At 44.9% G+C, this 12,728-nt stretch overlaps 1 long non-coding RNA gene across 4 annotated transcripts in view; it reads right to left on the minus strand.

Moving 5' to 3' along the window:
* The window catches only part of LOC140609350 (uncharacterized), a 66,935-nt gene that overhangs the window by 37,017 nt on the left and 17,190 nt on the right, over positions 1–12,728 (minus strand). The window contains exons 1-2 of one of the 4 annotated variants that reach the window (XR_012011231.1): positions 9,148–9,650; positions 8,879–8,951 (exon numbers count right to left, since the gene is read on the minus strand). The exons of 1 other annotated variant lie outside the window; for it this stretch is intronic. This is a non-coding gene — a long non-coding RNA (uncharacterized lncRNA). Of the gene's footprint in view, positions 1–8,878; positions 9,039–9,147; positions 9,651–12,728 lie in introns of those variants that run through there. 2 more of the 4 variants (XR_012011233.1, XR_012011230.1) reach the window with 2 other exon arrangements.

Genomic DNA, 12,728 nt, shown 5'->3' on the forward strand with positions numbered 1-12,728 from the left:
CATCTGCCTTCGGCTCAGGGTGTGATCCTGGGATCCAGGATCAAGTTGTCATCGGCCTCCCTTAGGGGAGTCTGCCTCTCACTCTGCTATGTTTCTTCCTCTGCTCCTCTGTGTATCTCTCACGAATAAATAAATAAAATATTTAAATTTCTAAAAAGAAAGAACAAATAGTGTAAGAAGAGACGAAGAAGGGCATTATTTCATAATTAAAAAGACTCTCTATCAAGATCAAACAACTAAATATTTATGCTGCCAACATGGCAGTACCTAAATATAGAAAACAATTAACAACAAACGTACAGGAACTCAATGATAATAATACAATGAAAGGGGATTTTTACACCCACTTATTTCAATGGACCAATCGTCTACGCAGAAAATCAACAGGGGAACAATAGCCTTGACAAACTGGACCACAGGGACTCAACAGATATAGTCTGAACATTTCATCCTAAAGCAGAATACACACTCCTTTCAAGTGCACATGGGACATTCTCCAGAACAGATCATATCATGGCCCACAAATCAGCCCTCAACAGGTACAACAGGTACAAGAAGGTTGATATCACATCATGTACATTTTCAGAACACGACGCTATGAAACTTGAAGTCGACAGTTAGAAAAAAAATTGGACAGACCAAAAATACGTGGAGATTATGAACATCCTACTAGAGAATGAATGGAGCAACCAGGAAATTAACAAGGAAATTTAAAACAAATGAAAATGAAAACATGTTTCTCCAAACCTCTGGGATGTAGCAAAGGTGGAGGGGCAAGATGGCGGAAGTGTAGGGTCCCCAAATCACCTGTCCCCACGAAATTACCTAGATAACAATCAAATCATCCTGAAAATCTATGAATTCAGCCTGAGATTTAAACAGAGACCAGTTTGAATGCTACAGTGGAAAAGTTCGTGATTCTATAAAGGTAGGAAGACGGGAAAAAGAAATAAAGAAACAAAAGGCATCCAAGGGTGAGGGGCCCTGTGAGGAGCCTGGCTATGGCCGGGGCGAGTGCTCACAGGGCAGAAGAGCTCTGTCCTGGGAGAAGGAGGAGCTTCACCAATCTTCCAGGGCAGAATGGCCCCTTCAAGGAGTCAGAGCAGGACCCCAGGAAGGCGGGGATGCCCTAGGGCACCCTGGGACACTAATAGAAACATGCACTCCCAGGAGAGTGCAGCGAGCTCCCTAAGGGCTGCAGGGCACATCCATTGACTGGGGAGCAGCTCTGAGGGGCTCAAGTGGTGGCTCTGCACAGAGGTGTTTGCAAGGCCCAGGAGCAGCTTGGCAGCGGTGCCTCCTGCAACGGAAGAGGCTCCATTCAGAGTGGGATGTGGAGCTCTGGGAGCAACTTGGAGGAGCTCAGGCGGTGGCTCCACAGTGAGGTGGCTGTACAGCCGGGAGCGAGAATCCAACAGTGCAGGCCCCGGAGCACAGGGCACCGGGAAACAGCCCAGGATTCGGTCTCCCCCAGGACAGGCAGAGGCCCAGAGGGCCTAGGACACCAAGGACGTTCCTGTCCAGAGCTGAGCAGATCAGCGGCCCAGCCCCAGAGCCTCCAGGGCCTGCAGATGGACTGCTCCTGTGTTACTGCAGGGGCTGAATACAGGATTCCAGAGCTGGTCGCTGACACTGGGGTTGTTCCTCCTGGGGCCTCACGGGGTAAACTACCCCCACCGAGCCCTGCACCAGGCAGGGGACAGAGCAGCTCCCCCACGTGCTAACTCCTGAAAATCAGCACAACAGGCCCCTACCCCAGAAGACCGGCTAGACAGACAAGTTCCAGGGGAAGTCAAGGAACTTAAAGTATACAGAATCAGAAGATAACCCCCATGTTGTTTTTATTTATGATTGCTTCGCCCTCCACTTCCCCCCTTTCTTTCTTTTTCTTTCTCTTTTTATTCTCTTTTTTCCTTCTTTCTTCCTTTATTCTTTTTCGTTTTTCTCTTTTCTTTCCTTCCTTCTCTCCTCTCTTTTTCTCCTTTTCCCAATACAATTTGTTTTCGCCACTCATCACTCAGCAAAATGACTCGAAGGAAAACCTCACCTCAAAAGAAAGAATCAGAAACAGTCGTCTCTCCCACAGACTTACAAAATCTGGATTACAATTCAATGTCAGAAAGCAAATTCAGAAGCACTATTATACAGCTACTGGTGGCTCTAGGAAAAAGCATAAAGGACTCAAGAGACTTCAGGACTGCAGAATTTAGATCCAATCAGGCCGAAATTAAAAATCAATTGAATGAGATGCAATCCAAACTAGAAGTCCTAATGACGAGGGATAACGAGTTGGAAGAACGAATGAGTGACATAGAACACAAGTTAATGGCAAAGAGAGAAACTGAGGAAAAAAGAGACAGACAATTAAAAGACAAGGAAGACAGATTAAGGGAAATAAACGACAGTCTGAGGAAGAAAACCCTACGTGGAATTGGGGTTACCGAGGGTGCCAAAATGGACAGAGGGCCAGAATATGTATTTGAACAAATCATAGCTGAAAACTTTCCTAATCTGGGAAGGGAAACAGGCATTCAGATCCAGGAAATAGAGAGATCCCCTCTAAAATCAATAAAAACTGTCCAACACCTCGACATTTAATCGTGAAGCTTGCAAATTCCAAAGATAAAGAGAAGATCTTTAAACAGCAAGAGACAAGAAAATCCTGACCTTTATGGGGAGGAGCATTAGGGTAACAGCAGACCTCTCCACAGTGACCTGGCAGCCCAGAAAGGGCTGGCGGGATATATTCAGGGTCCTCCATGAGAAGAACATGCAACCAAGAATACTTTATCCAGCAAGGCTCTCATTCAAAATGGAAGGAGAGATAAAGAGCTTCCAAGACAGGCAGGAACTGAAAGAATATGTGACCTCCAAACCAGCTCTGCAAGAAATTTTATGGGGGACTCTTAAAATTCCCCTTTAAGAAGAAGTTCAGTGGAACAATCCACAAAACAAGAGCTGAAAAGATATCATGATGACACTAAACTCATATCTGTCGATAGTAACTCTGAACGTGAACAGGCTTAATGACCCCATCAAAAGGCGTAGGGTTTCAGACTGGATAAAAAAGCAGGACCCATCTATTTGCTGTCTACAAGAGACTCATATTAGACAGAAGGACACCTACAACCTGAAAATGAAATGTTGGAGAAAAATTTACCATTCAAAGGGTCCTCAAAAGAGAGCTGGGGTAGCCATTCTTATACCAGATAATCTAAAATTTACCCCGAAGACTGTAGTGAAAGATGAAGAGGGACACTAAATCATACTTAAACGATCTATCCAATAAGAGGACTTAACAATCCTCAATATAAATGCCCCGAATGTGGGAGCTGCCAAATATTTAAACCAATTAATAGCCAAAGCGAAGAAATACTTAGATAATAATACACTTGCTTACTTCAATCTAGCTCTTTTTTTAAAAGATTTTATTTCTTCATGATAGACACAGAGAGAGAGAGAGGCAGAGACACAGGCAGAGGGAGAAGCAGGCTCCACGCAAGGAGCCCGATGTGGGACTCGACCCTGGGACTCCAGGATCACACCCTGGGTTGAAGGCAGGCGCTAAACCGCTGAGCCACCCAGGGATCCCCTCAATCTAGCTCTTTCTACCCTCGATAGGTCTTCTAAGCAAAACATCTCCAAAGAAACGATACCTTTAAATCATACACTGGACCAGATGGATTTCACAGAAATCTACAGAACTTTACATCCAAACTCAACTGAATACACATTCTTCTCAAGTGCACATGGAACTTTCTCCAGAATCGACCACATACTGGGTCACAAATCGGGTCTGAACCGATACCAAATGATTGGGATTGTCCCCTGCATATTCTCAGACCATAATGCCTTGAAATTAGAACTAAGGTATCCCTGGGTGGGCGCAGCAGTTTGCCGCCTGTCTTTGGCCCAGGGCGCGATCCTGGAGACCCGGGATTGAATCCCACGTCGGGCTCCCAGTGCATGGAGTCTGCTTCCACTCTGCCTATGTCTCTGCCCCCCCCCCCATCTCTCTCTCTCAGTGTGGCTATCATAAATAAATTAAAAAAAGAAAAAAAAAAAGAAAAAAACACACCTTTACTACAATCAAGCAATTGCACTGTTGGGGATTTACCCAAAGATTCAGATGCAATGAAATGCCGGGTCACCTGCACCCCGATGTTTATAGCAGGAATGTCCACAATGGCCAAACTGTGGAAGGAGCCTGGTGTCCATTAAACATGAATGGATAAAGAAGATGTGGTTTATGTATACAATGGAATATTAATCAGCCATTAGAAAAGACAAATACCCACCATTTGCTTCAATGTGGATAGAACTGGAGGGTATTATGCTGAGTGCAGTAAGTCAATCGAAGAAGGACAAACAGTGTATGTTCTCATTCATTTGGGGAATATAAATAATAGTGAAAGGGAATATAAGGGAATGGAGAAGAAACGTGTGGGAAATATCAGAAAGGGAGACAGAACATAAAGACTCCTAACTCTGGGAAATGAACTAGGGGTGCTGGGAGGGGAGGAGGGCGGGAAGAGAGGGTGAATGGCTGATGGCCACTGAGTGGGACACTTGACGGGATGAGCACTGGGTGTTATTCTGTATGTTGGTCAATTAAACACCAATAAAAAATAAATTTATTTTAAAAAAAAAGTTCCAACAAATAAATATTTATGCTGCCAACATGGGAGTACCTAAATATACAAACCAATTAACAACAAACATACAGGAACTCACTGATAATAATACAATGACAGGGGATGTTAACACCCACTTACGTCAATGGACCAATCATCTATGCATTAAATCAACAGGGGAACAATAGCCTTGACACACTGGACCATAGGGACTCAACACATATAGTCTGAACATTTCAACCTAAAGTAGAATACACACTCCTTTCAAGTGCACATGGGACATTCTCCAGAACAGATCATATCATGGGCCACAAATCAGCCCTCAACAGGTACAACAGGTAGAAGAAGGTTGATATCACACCCTGTACATTTTCGACCACGACGCTATGAAACTCGAAGTCAACAGTTAGAAAAAATTTGGACAGACCAAAAATACTTGAAGATTATGAACATCCTACTAGAGAATGAATGGAGCAACCAGGAAATTAAAGAGGAAATTTAAAACAAATTAAAATGAAAACATGTTTCTCCAAACTTCTAGGATGTAGAAAAGGCAGTCCTAAGGGGGAAGTAGAATAGCAATACAGGCCTACCTCAAGAAACAAGAAGTCTCCAATACACTACCTAACACTACACCTAAAGAGTCTGGAAAAGGAATAGCAAAAAAAGCCTAAAGACTACAGAAGAAGGGGAAAAAAAGGTGAGAGCAGAAATAAACAATTCAGAAACAACACAGCAGTAGAATGGAATAATGAAACAAAGAGATGGTTCTTCAAAATAATTAAGAAAATGGATCAAGCCCTAGCCAGACTTATCAACGAGAAAAGAGAAAAGACTTAATAAATAAAATCACAAATGAGAGAAGAGATCACAATCAACACCAGAAAAATTAGACAATTATAAGGGAATACTATGAATGATTATACGCTAACAAACTGGGGGACCTGGAAGAAATGGACAAATCCCTAGAAATGTGCTAATGAGCAAAACTGAAATGGGAAGAAATAGAAAATGTGAGCAGACCATAATTTGCAAAGGAATTGAATCAGCAAGGTACCTTGGTGTATCAGGGGTTGAGCATCTGCTTTGGCTCAGATCATGATCCCGGGGTCATGGGGAATCATGTCCAACATCAGGGCCAGCTGGAGCCTCATTTTCCCTCTGCCTTTACCTCTGCCTTTCTGTGTCTCACATGAATACATAAATAAAATATTTAAAAAAGAAAAAATATAAAAACTGAGAAAGGACCCAAAAAATCACAAATGGGAAAAGAGAAATAACAACCAACACTAGAGAAATACAAACGATTATAAGAGAACATTATGAAAAATCATATGCCAGCAACCTCGAACCTGGAAGAAATAGATCAATTCCTAGAAATATATAACATAGCAAAAATGAAAAAGAAGAAATAAAAAACTTGAACAGGCAGATAACCAGCAAAGAAATTGAATCATCAATCAAGAATCTCCCAACAGGAGATGCTTAGATCAATAGAACAGAATGGAAAGCCGAAACAAGATACAAACCTGTAACTCTATGATGCATTAGTCGACCACAAGGCAGGAAGGAATATCCAATGGCACAAAGACAGTCTCTTCAACAAACCCTAACACTGACCCCAGGATAAGAACAAATGGTGTTGGGAAAACCAGGCAGCCAAATGCAGAAGAATGAAACTGGACCACTTTCTTACACCATATATATAAAAAATAAATTCAAAATGGATGAAAGACCTAAATGTGAGACCTGAAACCATACAAAGAAGAAAAGATAGGCAGCAACTTCTTTGACATTGGCCATTGGATCTTCTTTCCAGATATGCATCTGAGGCGAGCGAAACAAAAGCAAAAATCCTATTGGGAGTTCATCAAATTGAAAAGCTTCTGCAAAGTGAAGGAAACAAGCAATGCTAAAATGCAAAATACAAAATGAGAGGAGATATTTGTAAACAACACATCCAATAAACAGTTAGTATGCAAAATACATAAAGCAAATATAAATCTCAGCATCCTAAATACAAATTATCCAACTACAGATGGGCAGAAGAGATGAATGGACTTTGTCTCTGACAAGACATCCAGTTGGCCACCAGACACACTGAGAGACACTCAGCGTCACCCATCATCAGGGAAATGCAAACCACAATGAGATGTCACCTGACAGCCGTCAGAATGGCTAAAATTAACAGCACAAGAAACAACAGGTGTTGGTGAGGCTATGCAGAAGAGGGAGCCCTGTTACACTCCTGGTGTGCATGCGAACAGGTGCAGCCACTGTGAAAAACAGTGTGGAGGGTCCTCGACAAGTTAAAAGTCGGGGATCCCTGGGTGTCACAGTTGTTTGGCACCTGCCTTTGGCCCATGCACAATCCTGGACACCCAGGTTCGAATCGCACATCGGACTCCTGGTGCATGGAGCCAGCTTCTCCCTCTGCCTGCGTCTCTGCCTCTCTCTCTGTGACGATCATAAATAAAAATAAAATAAAAAGAAATTAAAAATAGAGCTACCCTACGATTCCAAAATTGCACAGCTAGGTATTTACCACGAGGATACAAAAGTAGTTTAGTAGATTGGAAGAGGGACACGCAGCCCAGTGTTTCTAGCAGTGTTATCAACAAAAGCCAATCAGTGGATACAGCCCAGATGTCCATCGACAGAAGAATGGGCAGAGACGATGTGCTAAATATACACACTGTGACATTACTGGGTCATCAGAAGGAATGAAATGAAGCCATTTAAAATGACGTGGGAGAAGTGGAAAGGACTTATGCCAAATGAACTCAGTCAGTCAGAGAAAGACAGATACCAAATACCATACAATGGCATTCACATGTGAATTTTAAAAAAACAAACAAACTGGCAAAAGGGCAGAGGGGGGATGAGAGAAGCAAACCAAGATACACACTCTTAACCACAGAGAATAAGCTAATCAACACCAAAGGAAGGTGGTGGAATGGGGAATCAGGGGATGGGGATACTGGAGGGCACCTGTGACCAGTACCAGGCGTTGCATCCAAGGATTGAATCACTATGTGGTAAATCTGAAACCATATCATACTGTGTTTACAAACAGGAATTCAAGTAAAACTTTAAAATAATAATTGGTAGGATTGATGAAACATGTGCACACAAGAGATAAAATCAGAAAGGCAACTTAAAATCCAAATAGAGTATTTAGAGGCACAAATCCCCTCCTTAGCTCAGCTCGGGAGAAGCCTGCCATGTCTATTCTGACCCCAGCAGAAGGCTGGATTTTGATTCTCTGGGGAGGCCACTGACTTGGTGGAGTCAGGCTATCTTTGAACCCAAAACCTAAATAGAGTGCATAAAACTAAACTGCCCAAGATACTAGGAGTCCCAGGGCAGGCACAGGCCAAGACCCAAACTCTAACCATACACAGACATAACCCTAACCCTACACTTAATCCTAATGTTAACCTAACCCTTAAACAAGAACTATCACTAATTAAAAACCAAACACAAACCCCAAGACCGAAACACATTCACTGAATGTTCCTGCCAACCCTCACCCTAACCCTTAAACCTATCCTAAACCCTTAAGCCTGACCCCTACCTTAAATCTAACCCTAAGCCTACCCTCTAACCGTAACCTTAACTTAATGTACTCAAATCCTATTCCTAACCTTACCCAGTACGCTAACCCTAACACTCTAATACTAATCCTATCTCATAACCCAAACTGTACCCTAACCTGTACCCTAAACCTAACCCCTTTCCCACTCCCTAACCGTATCTCTTACCCTTTTCCAAATCCATACCCTGACCATGACCTGACCCTAAACCTAACCCCTAACCAAACACTAACCCTAACCCTAGCCCTAATCCCTATCCTAACCCTAACCCTAACCCTCGCCCTAACCCTAAACCTAGCCCTTCTTTAACTCTAACCCCTAACCCTTAACCCTAACCCTAACTCACACCCTAACCCCTAACCTTAAATGCAAACCTAAGCCCAACCCTAACTCTAACCATAACCCTAACCCCAACTCCAAACCTCCTGCCCTAATCCCTAGAGCCTAAACCCTAACCCTAACTCTAAATCCTGTCCCTAACCCTAACCCCTATCCTAACTCTTAACTACTGACCCTTACACTTATGCCTCACCTAACCTCTAATCCGTAACCATAAGCATAATCATAACTCCTAACATCTAACCTAAGCCTAACCACCAACTGCCTCCCCTCCCCTGACCCTACCATTTATTCTACCCATTCACTTACCCTATGGTTGTGAGTAGTCCCTTCTGATGTGGACGTGGCCCCCAGTGGCGCCTCCAGAGTCCTCCACGGGGTCCTGAATAATCCAGGCTCATGTGAGTGCGGACGTGGCCCCACATGTTCCTGAGTCATAGTCAGCAGGTCCTGAGGACGCTGATTCTCCTATCACTGTGGACTATGCCTCACATCCTCTGGAACCCTCACAGCAGGTCCTCAGGAGGCCGGGGCTCCTGTCAGCCTGGGCATGGCCCCACGTCCCCCAGAAAACTCACCGCGAATCCTGAGGAGGCTGTAGGCTCCTGTCAGCATAGACGCATCCCCATACCTTCCGAAGCCAAAGTGCAGGTGCTGAGGAGGATGGGGGTCCTGTCACCGTGAATGGGGTACCTAGCTTCCAGAAGCCTCAACTTATATCCTGAGGGGGCTGGGAGCTCCTGCCAGAGTGGAAGCGGTGCCACATCTTCCTGAAGTGTCCCCGTGGGTCTTGGGGCGGCTCAGGGGCTCCTGTCAGCGTAGATGCGGGCCCACAATTTCCTGAAGCCTCCCCACGGGACCTGAGGTGGCCCAGGGCTCCTGGCAGTGTGGGTGCGGGCCCATATCTTCCTGAACTTCAAGGCTGGTCCTAAGGAGACCAGGGCTCCTGTCAGTGTGAAACGCGGCCCAATTTCCCCCTGAGACTTCCCGCAGGTCCTGAGGAGGCTGGGATTCATCAGCGTGGATGCGTCCCCATGTCCTCCTCAGGCCTCCCCAGCACAGGCTGGCTCCTGTTAGTGAAGGCAGAGGAGGACTACTGCGCATGCGCACCCCTGGGTGGGGCCTGGGCTCGGGTGCCCCCTGCGGGACACTCAGGTGCTGCAGGAGGCCATGCAGGAGGAGTTGGGTGCTGCAGAGGCCACACCTGCCTCAACCAGGCTCCAGCTGTGGCCTGTTAGCATCGGAAACATCTCACTGAAACGGAGCCCAACACCCGGTTTCCCCAGAAATACTTAAGGACAAGGAATTGGAGCCCACAGGACACAAAATGAAATGTTGACCAGACTTTTACCACATCCTGCAAAACTCACTCAACCCTCTTCCACTGTGGGTGGGACTGCGGGCTAGTGCAGCCGCCCTGGACAGTGTGGAGGCTCCTCAGGATGTTACAAATAGAGCCGCCCTGCGACCAGCAGGTGTATGGCCTGGAGCTCACTCCGAAGATACAGATGCAGTGAGACGTCGGACAACTGCACCCAATGTCCACAGCAGCCGGGTCCACAGTAGCCACACTGTGGGAGGAGTCTTGGTGCCCTCAGGCAGATGATGGATAAAGAGGATGTGAGATAGATGATGGTCATAGAGAGAGGAATGGTACTCAGCTATCAAAGAGAAGGAAATCTTGCCATTTGCAATGACATGGATAGAACTAGAGGGATCATGTTAAGTGAAATAAATCAGTCGGGAAAGAGAATGACCGTGTGGTGTCATTCATAGGTGGAATTAAAGAAGCAAAGCAGATAACAACTGTAAAGGGAAGGAAAAACAAATATGATAAAAACAGATGCAGGAAATACAGACTCTTAATGAAAGGAAACAAACTGAGGGCCGCTGGAGTTTGGGGATAACAGGGGAGGTGTTGTCACGTGCACTGCTGTTATCTCCAACTGGTGAATCCCTGAATTCTTCCTCTGAAAGTATAACACACTATACATTAATTAATTGGGTTTAAATTAATTTAAGTTAAAAAATCATTTGTATCAGGGCACATTTCCTTCTAGACTCTCAGTTTTGCTCATTCAGCTTATACCGGGACCACCCACCATGGGTCTGGTTTGTTGAAATAGGCGCCATGCCTCGTCCATGGCCCAGCCCAGGGCTAGAACTCATAACCCCTGAGATCAGGACCGGAGGTGAGGTCAGGAGTCGGATGCTTAACCAACGGAGCCAGCTGGGGGCCCGAGAACTACACTGCTTTATCCTGTGTCTGTGTGACATCATTTGAAATAGGAAAGTGCTGCGTCCCGCTCTCTCAGGCTTCTCCAATACTGATTTGCTGTCCGGGGTCATTTGTGGGGGCGGATGGATGTTATGGGTTTTTTTTTCCTATTTATAGGATCTGCCACCATGATTTTGATAGGAATGACATTGAATCTGAGGGTGGATTCAGGAATTGCGGACATTTTCACAAGATGAGGCTCCCACCCCACGAGCCCAGGACGGCCTCCCAGAGCCTGGTATGGCTCAGTGCACAAGTCTTGTGCTCCTTTGGTTCAGTCTCATTATTAATTGAGAATGGTGAAGGGAGTCATATCCTTCATTTCCTTCCTGAGTGCTCATTTTCGGGACACAGCAAGGCTACTCTGTTCTGTAGGGTCAGTTTGTGTCCCGTGACTTTACTGAACGCACTCCTTAGTTCTAACAGGTTTTGGTGGAGGCTCTCGGGTTTCCTGCTTCTAGTACCGCATCTTCAGCATATAGGGAGAGTGTGACGTCCCCCTTCCAGGTGTGGAACCTTTGCTGTTTACAGTTTAATGTCCTAGAAAGCCCCACAATTGAATCAAAACTGAGCCCAGGACAAGGACAGGAAGGCCCTATTAGAATGAGAACAGAGCTCAATGCCCTTGAAGGCCCCATATCAAAATGTAAACAGAACTTGAGGAATTGCTCTAGCCCTTCTGTAGGTCCCCGAGACTAGCCCTTAAAACTAAGCAAAAACCCACCTTGGGGTCCAAGTCCCTGCTCTGCTGTGTCGGGTATACTTGGACACAAGCTCGATCTTGTAAATTAACCCTCGTGTGTTTGCATTCATGTTGACTTCTCGGTGGTTTCTCATATTCGCAATCTTGGGCACAACAGTCTGATATAAAAAAACAAAACCAAAAGAAACTTGGACGAGGGCAGAGTGAAAGCAGGGTTCTAAGAGAAGCGGCAGAGACCCAGGGGCTTCGTGGCTCTTCTGTGGTGGGCCTGCAGACTGGGGGGCAGGATGCTCAGCCCCAGAGCAAGAGGACCCAGCGTCCCCACCCGCATCCCTCCCATCAGCGCTGAGTCTCAGGGATCAGCACAGTGCGACCCGCTGGAGGCCGAGGCGCTAAAGCCCACCCTACCTCTGACCCCGCAGGTGCATATCTCAGGCAGATGTGCACCTGACAATCAGCGCCATGGCCCATTCCCAGACCCCATACAGACCACTCGCTGCCACCAAGCTTTTGGACCACAGAGGCTGCAGAGCTTCAGCTCTGCCTGGAAAGTAGGGTCTAGCTTCCTTTGTACTTTGTGCTTTATTTTCATGTATTTTCTTTGATTCTATATTATAAATTGCCTTATTTTAATTTTTATGTATGTACCTTATATGTTTCTTATTTTTAGTTTCATGGTACTTTAATTGTGTGTCTTATTTTGGGATTTGGAATCTTTTAACAAGCAGGCCAAATAATCTGGTGTTCTTTTAGGAGGGCAGTTTTTATTGTTTTTCTTGGTTTTTCTTTTTATTCCTTCATTCTTTTTTGGAAAAAAATAATGAGATGGAGAAATTCACCTTCATAAAATAACATGAGGTAGTACTCAAAGCCACGAAGTTCATCCATTCACATATATGATGTCTAAATACAGTTTAAAACAATGATTATAAAGATAGCAGCTGGGCTGGAAAAAGAGCACAGAAGAAAACTAGACAATCCCTTCCTGTAGAAATAAAAGAACTAAAATCTAGTCAAGCCAACATTAAAAATGCTATAACTGAGATGCAGTCCCAAGTGGAAGCCTTAAAAACAAGGAAGGTTATGGACCACAGAGGCAGACTTGGGAACTCAGCCACTTATTAAAGCAATAACATTCATATCATAGTAGACTCAGAAGATGAAGAGAGAGAAAAGGT

Source organism: Canis lupus, chromosome 18 (genome assembly GCF_048164855.1).
Source record: "Canis lupus baileyi chromosome 18, mCanLup2.hap1, whole genome shotgun sequence".
Lineage (NCBI taxonomy): Eukaryota > Metazoa > Chordata > Mammalia > Carnivora > Canidae > Canis > Canis lupus.